Source organism: Octopus sinensis, linkage group LG15, assembly GCF_006345805.1.
Source record: "Octopus sinensis linkage group LG15, ASM634580v1, whole genome shotgun sequence".
NCBI classification, from domain to species: Eukaryota; Metazoa; Mollusca; class Cephalopoda; order Octopoda; family Octopodidae; genus Octopus; species Octopus sinensis.
In genome coordinates, this window is record NC_043011.1 from 14,219,323 (window position 1) to 14,233,944 (window position 14,622).

At 39.1% G+C, this 14,622-nt stretch overlaps 1 protein-coding gene and 1 pseudogene across 2 annotated transcripts in view; one reads left to right on the forward strand and one right to left on the reverse strand.

The window, feature by feature from the left end:
- The window catches only part of LOC115219897 (polycomb group RING finger protein 3-like), an 88,693-nt gene that overhangs the window by 55,482 nt on the left and 18,589 nt on the right, over nucleotides 1–14,622 (reverse strand). The gene's annotated exons all lie outside the window — the stretch shown is intronic.
- On the forward strand, nucleotides 3,098–3,216 carry LOC115220077 (annotated as a pseudogene).

The following is a 14,622-nucleotide window of genomic DNA, read 5'->3' on the forward strand; positions in this document are numbered from 1 at the left end:
ATAAAGTAAAGGATTCAAGCCATGGCCATTACATCTTTTTAAATGTATATCAGGAACTGATAATCCAATTTACTCTTTAAGATGGTGGTGGTGGTGGTGGTGATGGTGTGTGGGGGGAGGGGGTAGAGATGAAGTTTCCATGGAGTGGGGTGTGCACAATGGGGTTAACAAGTAGTAACAAATCAGGGCCAATATATTAATAAAATACATAACTGTATAAGGGGTCTGTATATAAAAGAAGGAAAAAAAAAGGGGGAACTGATAAAAAAAAAGACAGTGTGGAGGATGGGGATATAAATAGTTCCCAAGGGTGTATGTCACAGGCAGAGTTCAGCTTCAAAACATCACTATTGTATTCTATGAACCACATCTAGCTTTAATTCTCTGTCAAGTGAGATATTATCCCTGGGGCTAAGAGAAAGCCTCAAGGGATTTCAACATAATCTTTTCATCACAGAAATGGAGGATTTTTTTTGTGTCTTCAGCACATTCCACACACTACGCTTAGTGTTCTCCATCTATAATTACAGGACCGAGTGTGAAGGAGTGTGGAGGTTGTATGTTTAAGGAAAAGAGGGGGAAATGATGTGTATGCCTGTGTATGTAAAATAAACACACCATGTTTTTGTAAGAACCTATACAAAGCAATGTATGTAAATAAGAAAGAGTGTTGACTTTAAAGACAAGATCCACTCCTATCTTTAGTTTCCAAAAATTTCAATTAGTTGCCATTTATTGCTGTTATCTCTCTTGCTTTTTGTACCTTTAGGGTCTAAACCCTCTGGGGGGAGATTTTGTCTACTAAATCTATGGATAATTGCAGTAAATCAAAGTCTTTTATCTGACAGTATTACAGATGTGAGACTTTACAGTGTGTGTGTCTAGTATGTAGAATTTTCCCTTAGGTATTTCCTTCAGTCTGTGTTGATAGGAAGATGAAGATGAGAACATGTGGAGGATGGCAGATAAAAATTATAAAAAAAAAACAGAAAGATATGGTTATTAAATGAGATTGTATGTAGGAGAGAGAGTTGTGTGTGTGTGTCTGTGTGAATGAAGTAGAAATGGATGAATAAAGGTATTGTATTGTGTGAAGGGTAGGGTGTATATGAGTGGGATAATGAGGAACAAAATGTGTATGGCTATGTCCACATGTGAGAGACACAAAGTGATATATATATAAGTATATATGTACACAGACACAAGTGTGTGTGTGTGTGTGTGTGTGCATGACATAACAGGTAATGGAGAGAGATTGTGTGTGGGTGTGTGAAGTATAGGAAGTGCATATATCCGTGATAGAAAATGCAACACAAAAAGACTGTGGAAGAGTGCGTGTGTATGTATGTGAAAAAAGATGTTTTATATGTGATACAGTAAGATTGAGTGTGTGGGGGGATGAGAGAGAAAAGGGTGGGTCTGTCAGTGATAAACTATGTAAGATAAAAAGATGGTGTAGGTGTGTGTTCAAGAGGGAGGGAGAGAATGTGTGTGTATGTGTGTGACTGTAACTTCCTTGGTATAAAACTGAGCTTCCTAAAATTAAGGTTGACTTCTGCTTACGTAATACTGTGTAATACCATCAGAGCTATTGTGGTTTAGCTCCAGGTCAGCCCTGACCAAAAAAACCAATGACCAAAGGCATTTAAACTATATAATTAGGGGTATCCAAGACTACATTATCCAATGTATCCTTACCTTTTCGAAAATAAGGTATGATTTGTGAGACATTTGATGGATCTTTTCGGTTTGAACGGCAGTTTTTTCTAACGGTGTCATATGAAATTGTCACCCATAATTATGACCCTAGAATCGATCTATTGCATTTCAATCTCTTTTAGGGTTAGGGTTAGCGGTGGGGGAAGGATATCTTTTTTCTTCACAAAAGTAAATAAACCCAATCTGTTTCTTAAACGAGGGACATATTCATACGGCACAGAATGTGTTTTTTTTTACCTCAATTGACATCATTGATTGGTTGAAATTGCAGAAATTGAAGAAAAAACAACAAATATCTTACAAACTATAGAATTTTCTCAATAAAGCCAAGAGAAAAAGATATTTTATAAACACATTCTACCAGTATACGAAGTTTAAAATTTTTTAGTTACCTAGAAATTATGTTAAAAAACTACCGTTCAAACCGAAAAGATCCTATTTGATTGCTACTTCTAGGAGGTCATGTGACCACATAGAGGTTTATTTGTACAATACTGCAATTGGGGTAGGTGGGTGTATGCATGTATATGAGTAGATATATGTATGTGTATAGATGGAATTGAGAAGAATACTCTGTTGAAGTTAGTACACCGCCAGCCCTTTTGTTACCATTATGTGTCTGTTGGCATACACTGTCTTTGTTTCAATTAATTTTGAAAATAATGAAGAATTTAGTAAAATAACTGTCGTTATTATGGCAGTATTTTGTCGTTCTGAGTTCAAATTCCGCCGAGGTCAACTTTGCCTTTCATCTTTTTGGGTACTAGTTGCATATTGAGGTCGATGTAATTGATGAGCCCCCACCCCCAACATTTCAGGCCTTGTGCATTTAGTAGAAAGGATTATTAAGCTTGTTGTTATAAGGCTATAGTAGAAGACACTTGCCTGAGGTGCCATGCAGTAGGGGTGAACCCAGAACCATGTGGTTGGGAAGCAAGCTACTTACAACACAGTCACGATTGTGTCTATAAATATAATATTAAATAAATAAAAAGCTTTAAAATATGTTTCAATGCCGATACAAAAAGATATAATCTATGACTGATGAGAAAAAAAAGGTGGATTAGTGTAGTAGGGATCTAATTTGATGGGTGGGTAATGAGGGGCAAGGGCATTAGCAAGAGGTCATTGAACTGAAGAATGGCAGGGTAGCTTTGTAAGACTTTACATTCACATAAGTGTACATGTAGGCGTAGGAGTGGCTGTGTGGTAAGTAGCTTGTTTACCAACCACATGGTTCCGGGTTCAGTCCCACTGCATGGCACTTTGGGCAAGAGTCTTCTACTATAGCCTCGGGTCGACCAAAATCTTGTTAGTGGATTTAGTAGACAGAAACTGAAAGAAGCCCATCGTATATATGTAAATATATATATATATCGCTTATGGCCATATCATGTTGAAAGCACTGGTTCTCGTCCGATCACCAAAGTTAAGCAACGTCGAGCCTAGTCAGTACTTAGATGGATGACTGCTTGGGAAACCTAGATGCAGTAAGTGTAACACATTGTTTAATGGCGGTGCCCCAGCATGGCCACAGCTCGTGAGCTGAAACTAGATATGTGTGTGTGTGTGTATGTATGTATGTATGTGTCTGTATGTATGTATGTCTGTGTTTGTCCCCCTAACATCGCTGGTGTGTTTACATCACCATAACTTAGCGGTTCAGCAAAAGAGACCAATAGAATAAGTACTAGGCTTACAAAGAATAAGTCCTGGGGTCGATTTGCTCAACTAAAGGCGATGCTCCAGCATGGCCACAGCCAAATGACTGAAACAAGTAAAAGAGTAGAAAAAGTATGTACACAGATAAAAGAATTTGCATCTGTTTATGAGACGAATATATGTGTGAGTAGAGTGCATGAGGAAAAGAACATCTGTAATAGTAGGTGTATTTGAGAGAGTATACATTTCCATTATTTTTTTTATTTTATTCATTATTATTTTTTTAAAATTTTACATGAGAAGGGAAGGGCCCACAACATATTTTGGTGCCTTCATAACTAGTATGAGGAAGGAAGTTACCCCCCAAACAGAGGACTGGCTTAAACGCTTCCAGCAGGGTGGATACCACTAAAGCCCAGATAAGCCAACCCCTTCAGGTTTGAGAGGCAGAGAGAGTCTGTTGTCTGTACTAATGTATTGTTTGGGGTTTCTTTTTCATTCTTGAGTGTGAGTATATGCCTATGTGTAATGGAGTACATGCATTCAGAGGGCAAAGTACATACTTGTATATGTGTACGAGCAAGAAGGGTAGAAGATATGTTTGTCTGTGTATTGGGGGTAGAGAGCCACTCAGCTATTGGTGTAACTGTGCATGTGTATATAGAAACATATTTGTAAGTATAGATATAACTGCACCTGTGTATGTAGCTATGTATACACACCTAGGGATAGAAATGAGTGTCATCCTAAAAGCAGAGGAGATGATTTGCAGGAGCAATAGCTTACAAAATATAAACAGTACCTGTTTACATATATTTCAAAATTTAATTCTAACATACAGGCAATGTATGAAAACTGATAAATATGTATTAAAGGAACCTTCAGGATGAGAGATAATAATAATAATAATAATAATAATAATAATGATAATTATTATTGCCTCGCCTGGCCCCCGTGCCGGTGGCACATAAAAAGCACCATCCGATCATGGCCGTTGCCAGCCTCGCCTGGCCCCTGTGCCGGTGGCACATAAAAAGCACCCACTACACTCACGGAGTGGTTGGCGTTAGGAAGGGCATCCAGCCGTAGAAACATTGCCAGATCAGACTGGGCCTGATGCAGCCTTCTGGCTTCCCAGACCCCAGTTGAACCGTCCAACCCATGCTAGCATGGAAAGCAGACGCTAAATGATGATGATGATGATAATAATAATAATAATCCTTTCAACTGTCAGCACAAGTACAGGACATCACCAACAAGTGAAAAATATGTAAACACATAATAAGAGACAAACATAATAATGGGACAAAATAGCAAAAGAAGTTTAACCCGTCCTCAGTTGTCGAGCTATGAGGTGCAGGCATGGCTGTGTGGTAAGAAGCTTGCTTACGAACCACATGGTTCTGGGCTCAGTCCCACTGTGTGACACATTGGGCAAGTGTCTTCTACTGTAGCCACAGGCCAACTAAAGCCTTGTGAGTGGATCTGGTAGATGGAAACTGAAAGAAGCTTGCCGTGTGTGTGTATGTGTTTGTGTCTTTGTGTTTGAGTCTGCCTCCGCCCCCCCCCCCGCAACCACTTGACAACCAATGTTGATGTATTTAAGTCCCTGTAATTTAAGGGTTTGACAAAAGTGACTTCTAGAATAACAAAACAAATGAGTACTGGGGTTGATTCATTCAACTAAAAAAAATATTCTAAGCAGTTCCCCAGCATGATCACAATCTGAAACTAAATATATATTTTTAGTGGTGTGGCTGTGTGGTAAGTAGCTTGCTAACCAGCCACATAGGTTCAGTCCCACTGCGTGGCATCTTGGGCAAGTGTCTTCTGCTATAGCCCCGGGCCGACCAATGCCTTGTGAGTGGATTTGGTAGATGGAAACTGAAAGAAGCCTGTCGTATATATGTGTATATATATATATATATATATATATATATATGTATGTGTTTGTGTGTCTGTGTTTGTCCCCCTAGCATTGCTTGACAACCGATGCTGGTATGCTTATGTCCCCGTCACTTAGCGGTTTGGCAAAAGTGACCGATAGAATAAGTACTGGGCTTACAAAGAATAAGTCCTGGGGTTGATTTGCTCGACTAAAGGCGGTGCTCCAGCATGGCCACAGTCAAATGACTGAAACATGTAAAAGAGTGAGTAAAAGAGTAAATATATATATATATATATATATATATATATATAGAGAGAGAGAGAGAGAGAGAGAGAGAGAGAGAGGAATTTAAAATGGCATATAATTACACCCAAACTGAAGAGACACTTGAGAACAAAAATGGGTTTCTGAGAGTAAATGGATCATAAAATATCTTGATGTCTGATGATACATCTATGGTGGTAATAACAAAGAGTGTTGTGAGAGAATTTTATGGCTTGTATCAAACTCTGGTATTAAACATCAAGATCACAAGAAGACTTAATTTGTTTGCAAAATAGTTAGAATACTTTACAATGTGAGCCTAAATTACCAAAATTAAGAATGAAATTAACTTACAGAAATGAACTGCTTTGCAGGATAAAAATAAACCTAGCAATCATTATGAAAATATTTTTTCTGTACAAAGCATTTTAGCAGAGAGCTCAATAAATCATCATCATCATCATCGTTTAACGTCTGCTTTCCATGCTAGCATGGGTTGGACGATTTTGACTGAGGGCTGGCGAACCAGATGGCTGCACCAGGCTCCAATCTTGATCTGGCAGTGTTTCCACAGCTGGATGCCCTTCATTGAAAATAAATCAAATTGAGAGTAATGATAGAATATTTAAAAGTAGAAACTAAACAAGGCATACAAAAATAAAATCAAGTTGTGTGTGTGCGCGCGCATGCACACACAAGGCTTCCACATAGTTTCTTTCTGTCAAATTCCATCCATATTGGTCAACCTTGAGGCTATAGAAGAACTTGCCCATAGTGCTATGTAGTGGGATCAAACCCAGAACAACATCATTGCAAAACAAACTTCTTAACCAGACATCCATGCTTGCATCCAACACAACCATTATTTCACTCTCTCCCACCACTTACATGGCTGTACTAGGGGCTGTTTTTTGGGGGGTTTAACCTCCGACATCTAAAACAAAGGGATCCAAAAAAAATTTTTTTTAGAAAAAATGCCTTTTTCAAGGAGAGGTGTGAAACTGCATTAGCACCGGACTATTTTAACCAAGGTGTCCTTTCTGTATTTATTTAACTTTTTAACCTTCAGATTATTGTCAAATGTAATGCTTAATTATTCACATTGTTTTTAATTAATCATGCATTATTTCATAGCTTTGAGATTTCGATGTGATTGTATATTTTAAGAATGACATTTTAGGGTAGGTTTGAGAGACCAGATCTGACCAGTTTGAACATAAAGCAAGTAGAATATTCTGGACAGATATGGCCAGTTTAAATGCTTAAAGGTTAAGAGAGTAAGGTTGAGGGAAGTTTTTGGCTGCTATTACTAGCAGGTGGAGCAAATTGCTAAGAAGCTCTTTTACAAAGATGAACAGTGGCGTAGGAGTGGCTGTGTGGTAAGTAGCTTGCTTATGGACCACATGGTTCAGGGTTCAGTCCCACTATGTGGCACCTTGAGCAAGTGTCTTCTACTATAGCCTCAGGCAGAACAAAGCCTTGTGAGTGGATTTGGTAGACGGAAACTGAAAGATGCCCGTCATATATATATGTGTATATATAAATATATATATATGTGTGTGTGTGTGTGTGTGTTTGTCTGTGTTTCCCCCCCACCAATCGCTTGACAACCGATGCTGGTGTGTTTACGTCCCCATAACTTAGTGGTTCGGCAAAAAATGAAATAAGTACTAGGCTTACAAAGAATAAGTCCTGGGGTCGATTTGATCGACTAAAGGTGGTGCTCCAGCATGGCCACAGTCACATGACTGAAACAAGTAAAAGAGTAAAAGAGTGTAAAAAAATACGTAAATGACAAATCAGTTCTTTCCAGGATGGGTGGGGAGAGGGGCACAAAAGAAACATTCCCTCAGGCTGAAAGAATTACTGGGTAACCACTGGAGATTTTCCTCTTTCTGGAGTGCCAGTGGTTCACAAGCATTTTTTTCCTAAGGACCTCTTTGATTTCTATTTTACTATGGGGCCCTCATAGTCATTCATAGCTATTCAATGTTTAAAAAAATCCTATTACATTTTTTAATTAAATATTATTAGGAAATATATAAAAAATAAATTGTTAAAATAGTTTGTGTATTATAGAAGTATAACCAATTTACTGCATGTAATTTTTAACAAGGAAATCTCATATGGACATACCCCCCCCCTCGCCAAAGGTCACGTGGTCTCCAGTTGAGAATCACTGCTGCAGTGTTTCACAAATAAAACAGGCCTGTTATAGCCTATTGTTATCAAGGCCAGTATATCCTGCTTTAAATCACAGATGCTGTTGCTGTCTGGTTCCAAGTAGGCTCTGATCAAAGGGATTTTAGTCATGACCATCCCATTTTTCCTCAGACATAATATACATCATCCAATGTCATTTCCGTTTCTTTTCTTTTTTTTCTACTGTTTGGAGTGATTTGATATGTGACAGCTATTCAAGCAAGATGAGTCACCACATAGAAGATTCCTTGTTGGCTTGTCACAGATATAACAGAACAATTAAGTAAAAGTGGTTCTTACAAAATAAAGCCTGCATCATTGACTTAGTCGACCTCTTTACAAAAAATCCTAACCAATAAACTCGGTATATTACTAATATTTATTTTAGTGATTCTGTAAGAATAAAGTGCAAAAAGTGAATTAGTGTGATTTTAATTTAGATCAGCAAAAGGTTGAACTAGGTATGGTAACACCGCCAATCTCCGACTTTGCCTGTCTCTATGGCCCCTTCCATCTGTCCTTCTGCAACGGCGCTTGCGGTGGTTTGGCCATGCATGTAGGTGTCCGGTGGGTGAACTGAGCCGTGATGTCCTTCTCCCAATTCCACTTCCCAACTGGCAGAAATGCGTGGGTGGGCAGCTGAAGACCTGGGCTACGACGATCAAGGAGGACCTCTCCGTGCTCACGGGTCCGCAGGTGGTCGGCCTGCGCCAATGGAACCATGACTGGCTCGCTATCTCCAGTGAACTGGCGCAGGACCGTCGTGCGTGGGCTGCCATGGTTCGAGATGCCTCGAGGGTGGTAGAAGAAGCCGACTCAACCCGCCCAGGGTGAATGTCGCCACAAGTGCAAGTACAAGATAACATATCTACACTAGCTCTCTATCTTCTGCAATCTCATTGTAATAACGACAGAAATGATAGTCTTTTCTTTTATTTCCACAAGGGTATCAAACAAGGAAGGCATTACAAGGACAGATTACAAAACATGTGATGTTTACAAAGAAACTTGTTGATAAAAAAAATTAATAGTATTCATTGTACACAAATATGTTGACTCCAAGAGTTAGTAAATAGAGAAAGATGAGAGAAGTCATCCCTGACAGTTGAAGCATGTGATTCAAAATAATTCTGATAGCCATTTAGTCTGACCATCAAGCAGATGCCAGTGTGCCTCAAAGAAATGGGTCTCTGAAAACAGGATCAAAACTGATTGTAGTGAGAATCAAAACTGACTGCAACAATGGTTGACCTATTCAAAACCGTTTGATTAATTCCAGCTCTCTTTACTCTTTTACTTGTTTCAGTCATTTGACTGTGGCCATGCTGGAGCACCGCCTTCAGTTGAGCAAAAAGACCCCAGGACTTCTTTGTAAGCCTAGTACTTATTCTATCAGTTTCTTTTGCCGAACCGCTAAGTTATGGCGACGTAAACACACCAGCATCGGTTGTCAAGTGATATTGGGAGGGAAAATGCAGACACACAAACATATACACACATATACATATATACAATGGGCTTCTTTCAGTTTCTGTTTACCAAATCCACTCACAAGGCTTTGGTCGACCCAAGGCTATAGTAGAAGACACTTGCCCAAGGTGCCACGCAGTGGGACTGAACCTGGAACCATGTGGCTGGTAAACAAGCTACTTACCACACAGCCACTCCTACGCTGATCATAACTCTACAAAAGCTAAGTTTGTATCACACCCCCTAAATCAACATGCAGCAGAATATTGAGCCTAAACCCATCATCGGGGTCCTTTTGAACTACCAATCTTCAGGCCACAAAACTGAGAATTCTCCCACTCGTCCGCTTTTCTACTACCACCAACAAACATGTGCCAGGACATCTAAGATTTCCAACACAGACACAAGACCACACAGAGGGAAGTGAGGAAACACACGAAGACCAGTAATGGATATCAATTTAAGACAGCTATAGGCACAGACATGGCTGTGTCGTAAGAAGCTTGCTTCACAACCACACAGTTCCAGGTTCAATCCCACAGGCCAATCAAAGCTTCTTTCAGTTTTTGTCTACCGCAAGTCTTTGGTCAGCCTGAAGACACTTGCCCAAGGTGTCACACAGTGGGATTGAACCCAGAACCATGTGGTTGGGAAACAAGCTTCTTACCACACTGCCAGCCACACCTTGTGTCATTTGTACTTATTTCATTGACCAAAGGAAGATGGATGCAAATTGAATTCCACAGAGATTTGAATTCTTCAATTCTCAATGTACTCAAATATGCCAGGATTCGGCCATCCACTGCCACTTGTCATGATGATACTGATTTCTTTAACTAAGACACAAAGGTTGGAGGTAGGATGCGGTCAGTTAAACTGACCTTACTACAAGAGTGTTGTAGTTCGCTTGAAATACTGTGGTACAAAAGTGGAAAAAGAAAAGAGAAATAAAGAAAGCTTCCAGCAATGCAGAAAGTTGGTGGAGCAAAAAGAAATAAATGTGCCTGAAATATAAAAGATTTTTACCTAATGGTCATGAATTAAAATCCTTAACTTAAAGTGGCCATAGGTGCACAGAAAGTGATGTAACTGCTTCCAACTTCTTGCATCGTCAGCCAACCTCATCTGCTCCATCTTCGTGTCCATTCCTTAATGTTACTCAACCTTCAGAGTTTTCTTTCATTCTATTTTCACCTAGATAGTGGGGGAGGGGGACTGTCCTGTACAAGTACTATGTTACTAGTACTTCTTTTATCAATGCCAGAGAAATAAAAGTCAAATTAAAATCCTGTGTGATTTCAACTAGACAAAATTAAATAGTTATTCGTTTAACCCTTTCGTTACTGTATTTATTTTGAGATGCTCTGTATTTCTTTCAATTATTTTAAATATAACAAAGAATTTAGTAAAATAACTTCGTTATCATTAAGCTAATGTTAGGAACATAAATTGTGACTACGGTTTGGTGGGAGATTTTAATTCAAAACTTATGAAAACAAGACATTTGTACTAGAGCCAGAGCCGGTTTTGGCCAGGTTGGTAAAGAAAGGGTTAAGTAGATGCTCTTCTTAAGATCCACACCAGTGGAACTTGAATGCAGTTCATAAACAGATGTAACTAAATATCAAATCACAAGATGTTTTTTTCTGTTGCTCCATCAACTCTGCCTCTTCACCACACTTCCATAATAATAATCCTTTCTACTACTATAGGCAAAAGGCAAGAAATTTTGGGGGAAGGGCATCCAATTGTAGAAACCAAACCGAATCAGACTGGAACCTGGAGCAGCTCTCTGACTTACAAGCTCTGGTCAATGGACCCCAATACTCAACTGGCACTTATTTTATTGACCCTGAAAGGATGAAAGGCAAAGTCGACCTTGGAAAATTTTGAACTCAGAACATGCAGACAGACAAAATGTTAATAATAATATGATTTCAAAGTTTGTCACAAGGACAGCAATTTTGGTGGGAAGGGATGAATCAATTACATCAATCCTAGTGTTCAACTGGTACTTATTTTATTGAGCCCAAAAGGATAAAAGGTGAAGTGGACCTCAGCGGAATTTGAACTCAGAACATAATGACAGGAGAAATATCACTAAGCATTTCACCCAACATACTAACAATTCTGCCAGCTCACCGCCTTAATAATAATAATAATTAATTCGTTTATTGGCCACAAGGGCTGACAAAAATCAATTAAAACATAAAGGGACAAAACACAGGATGAATGTTACAAAGGGTTTTGTCCATTTGCAAAAAACTGTGTAAAAATTCCAGAGAAAACAACGAAAATATAACAATTGAAATTCCCAATAGGGGGAGGCGCTTCGAAAGGTTACTCATGGAAAAACCCATAAAAGCCACGGGAGCCTAGTCAAAATTGGGGTAAAGAGCCCCTTTCTCCTTTTATAATACCTTTTTATACTACAGGTGTATCCTCAGAATTGGTCGATTTATATTGGCCATTCTTGCGACATTTACCCACCTTTCAGTAAACTTGCTATCAGACAGCACATAATAATAATAATAATAATAATAATAATAATAGTTTCAAATTTTGGCACAAGACCAGCAATTTTTGAGTGGGGAGGGGCAAGGGTAGGTCAACTGTATCGACTCCTGTGCTCAACTCGTACTTATTTCATTGACCCCAAAAGGATGAAAGGCAAAGTGAAGCCTGGCACCAGTTGAACCCAGAATGTAAAGACAGATAAAATGCCTCCAAGCATTTTTCTCAGTCTGCTAACAATTCTGCCAGTTCACTGCCCTAATAATAATAATATTAATGATTTCAAATTTTGCCACAAGAGCAGCAGTTTTGGGGGAGGGAATAAGTCGATTACATCGACCCCAGTGTTTCATTAGTATTTAATTCATCGACCACAAAAAGATGAAAAGCAAAGTCAACCATGGCAGAATTTGAACACAGAACGTAGTGACGGGTGAAATACCACTAAGCATTTCGTCCTGCATGCCAACAATTCTGCCAGCTCGCTGTCTTAATAATAATAATAATAATAATCTTTTCTACTCTAGGCAAAAGGCCTGAAATTTTGGGGGAGGGGGCCGGTCAAGTAGATCAACCTCAGTATGCACTGGTACTTAATTTATTGACCCCAAAAGGATGAAAGGCAAAGTCAACCTCGGCGGAATTTGAACTCAGAACATAAAGACAAACGTTAAGACAAATAAGCATTTCGCCCAGTGTGCTAATGTTTCTGCTAGCTCACCGCCTTTTTAATAATAATAATAAAACAAGAGCACTCAGAGAGCGCAAACCTCTGTCAAATCAACACCAACGTCCTCTCAACGATTAACTAAAGATGATTTTTAAAATGAGAATATCTGAAATAAACTCAACTGCTCTCACAAACAAGAATACTAAATATAAACTGACCGCCCTCAAAATTTAAGTAAAATAAAGGAAAAAATAATCCAGAATCCTTGTCCAGTACCGAATCAATCCCAAAATCTAATCAGTCCATACCGGTCATGAGGTCAAGCATCCCTGAAAGTTTCATCAGCGGTTCTTGAGATATCTTGTCCACAGACAAACTAACAAACATGACTGGAAACAAAACCTCCGCCTTCACTAAGGCGGAGGTAGTAAAGGTTTCAAATTTTGCCACAAGGGTAGCAATTTTTGAGGACAGGATGAATCAATTTCGTCGACCCCAGTTTTCCAGCCTTGTCTGGACCTATCTGTGTGTATATATGTGTGTGTGTGTGTGTGTGTGTGTGTGTGTGTATATATAAACACAACGCCCGGTCTGGGAATAGAAACCACGATCCTACAACCGCGAGTCCGCTGCCCTAACCACTGGGCCATTGTGCCTCCATATATATATATATATGTGTGTGAGTGTGTGTGCGATGGGCTTCTTTCAGTTTCTGTCCACCAAATCTATATACAAGGCTATAGCAGAAGACACTTGCCCATGAGGCCATGCAATGGAACTGAACATGGAACCATGTGGTTGAGAAGTAAACTTACCATACAACAACGCCTGCATATACATATATAAATCATGAATGCGGTCATGCTGGAGCATCGCATTGAGGGCAGTCAAAGAATCGATCCCAGGACTTATTCTTTGTAAGCCTAGTACTTATTCTAACGGTCTCTTTTTCCGAACCGCTAAGTTAGGGCACATAAACGCAGCAGCATCGGTTATCAAGCAATGGCAGGATACACACAACTATATATATATATATATATATATATATATATATATATATATATATACTACGGGCTTCTTTTAGTTTCCATCTACTAAATCCACTCACAAAGTTTGGTCGGCCAGAGCTACAGAAGACACTAGCCCAAGGTGTCACGCAGTGGGACTGAACCCGGAACCATGCCTTTGGGAAACAGGCTTCTTACCACACAGCCACTATATATACACACACATTTCGCCGGGCGAAATGCGTAGCCGTATTTCGTCTGCCGTTACGTTCTGAGTTCAAATTCCACTGAGGTCGACTTTGCTTTTCATCCTTTGGGGGTCGATAAATAAAGTACCAGTTTCGCACTGGGGTCGATGTAATCGAATTAATCCGTTTGTCTGTCCTCGTTTGACTCCTCTGTGTTTAGCCCAATGTGGGCAGTAAAGAAATATATATATACACACACACACCATGCGTTTGGGTTTTCCCACACACACATCTCCGTATACAAGCTTTCCCAACACCTCATATACTTTCCTTTCTTTATTATTAATAAACTTGTTATAATGTATATCGACCCTTGTATCCATTTACGCTGACCTGCACAGACCTATATTATGAATAGATTTTTTTTTTTTCTAATGAATAACTGTCCCTATCCATCCCGCGAGATCTAGTTTGTGCTTCCACCTCTACCCACAAAGCCAGACGGGTCTGATACCTCTTGAACCAATCAAATCGACCCCCGTTTTAATATCCTCGGAGAAATAAAAATTATGGTGTAACGACTTTTTGTTTACGTTTTTACAGCAAGGCTAAACTCCTATAAAACATGATACGCATCTCTTATATTTCACATTATTCAACAATACTGTGTGATGCAGTAATGATGACTAAATTAATCTGTTGGTATGTTTCGCAAGTGTGAAGATAGGGGTGTGACGGTGTGGGTGGGATTCGTTTGTGCAGACGAACAACTGTGATTGTTGCTTTGCATTAAAATTAGTAAAGGGACCAGTCGTGGCCATCACGTTCAGTTTCTTTTTCTTTTGGATCTTTTCGGTTTGAACGGCAGTTTTTTAAAATAATTTCCACGTAACTAACACTTTTAAACTTCGTATACTGGTAGAATGTGTTTATAAAACATCTTTTTCTCTTGGCTTTATTGAGAAAATTCTATGGTTTGTAAGATATTTGTTGGTTTTTTTTCAATTTCTGCAATTTCAACCAATCAATGACGTCTAT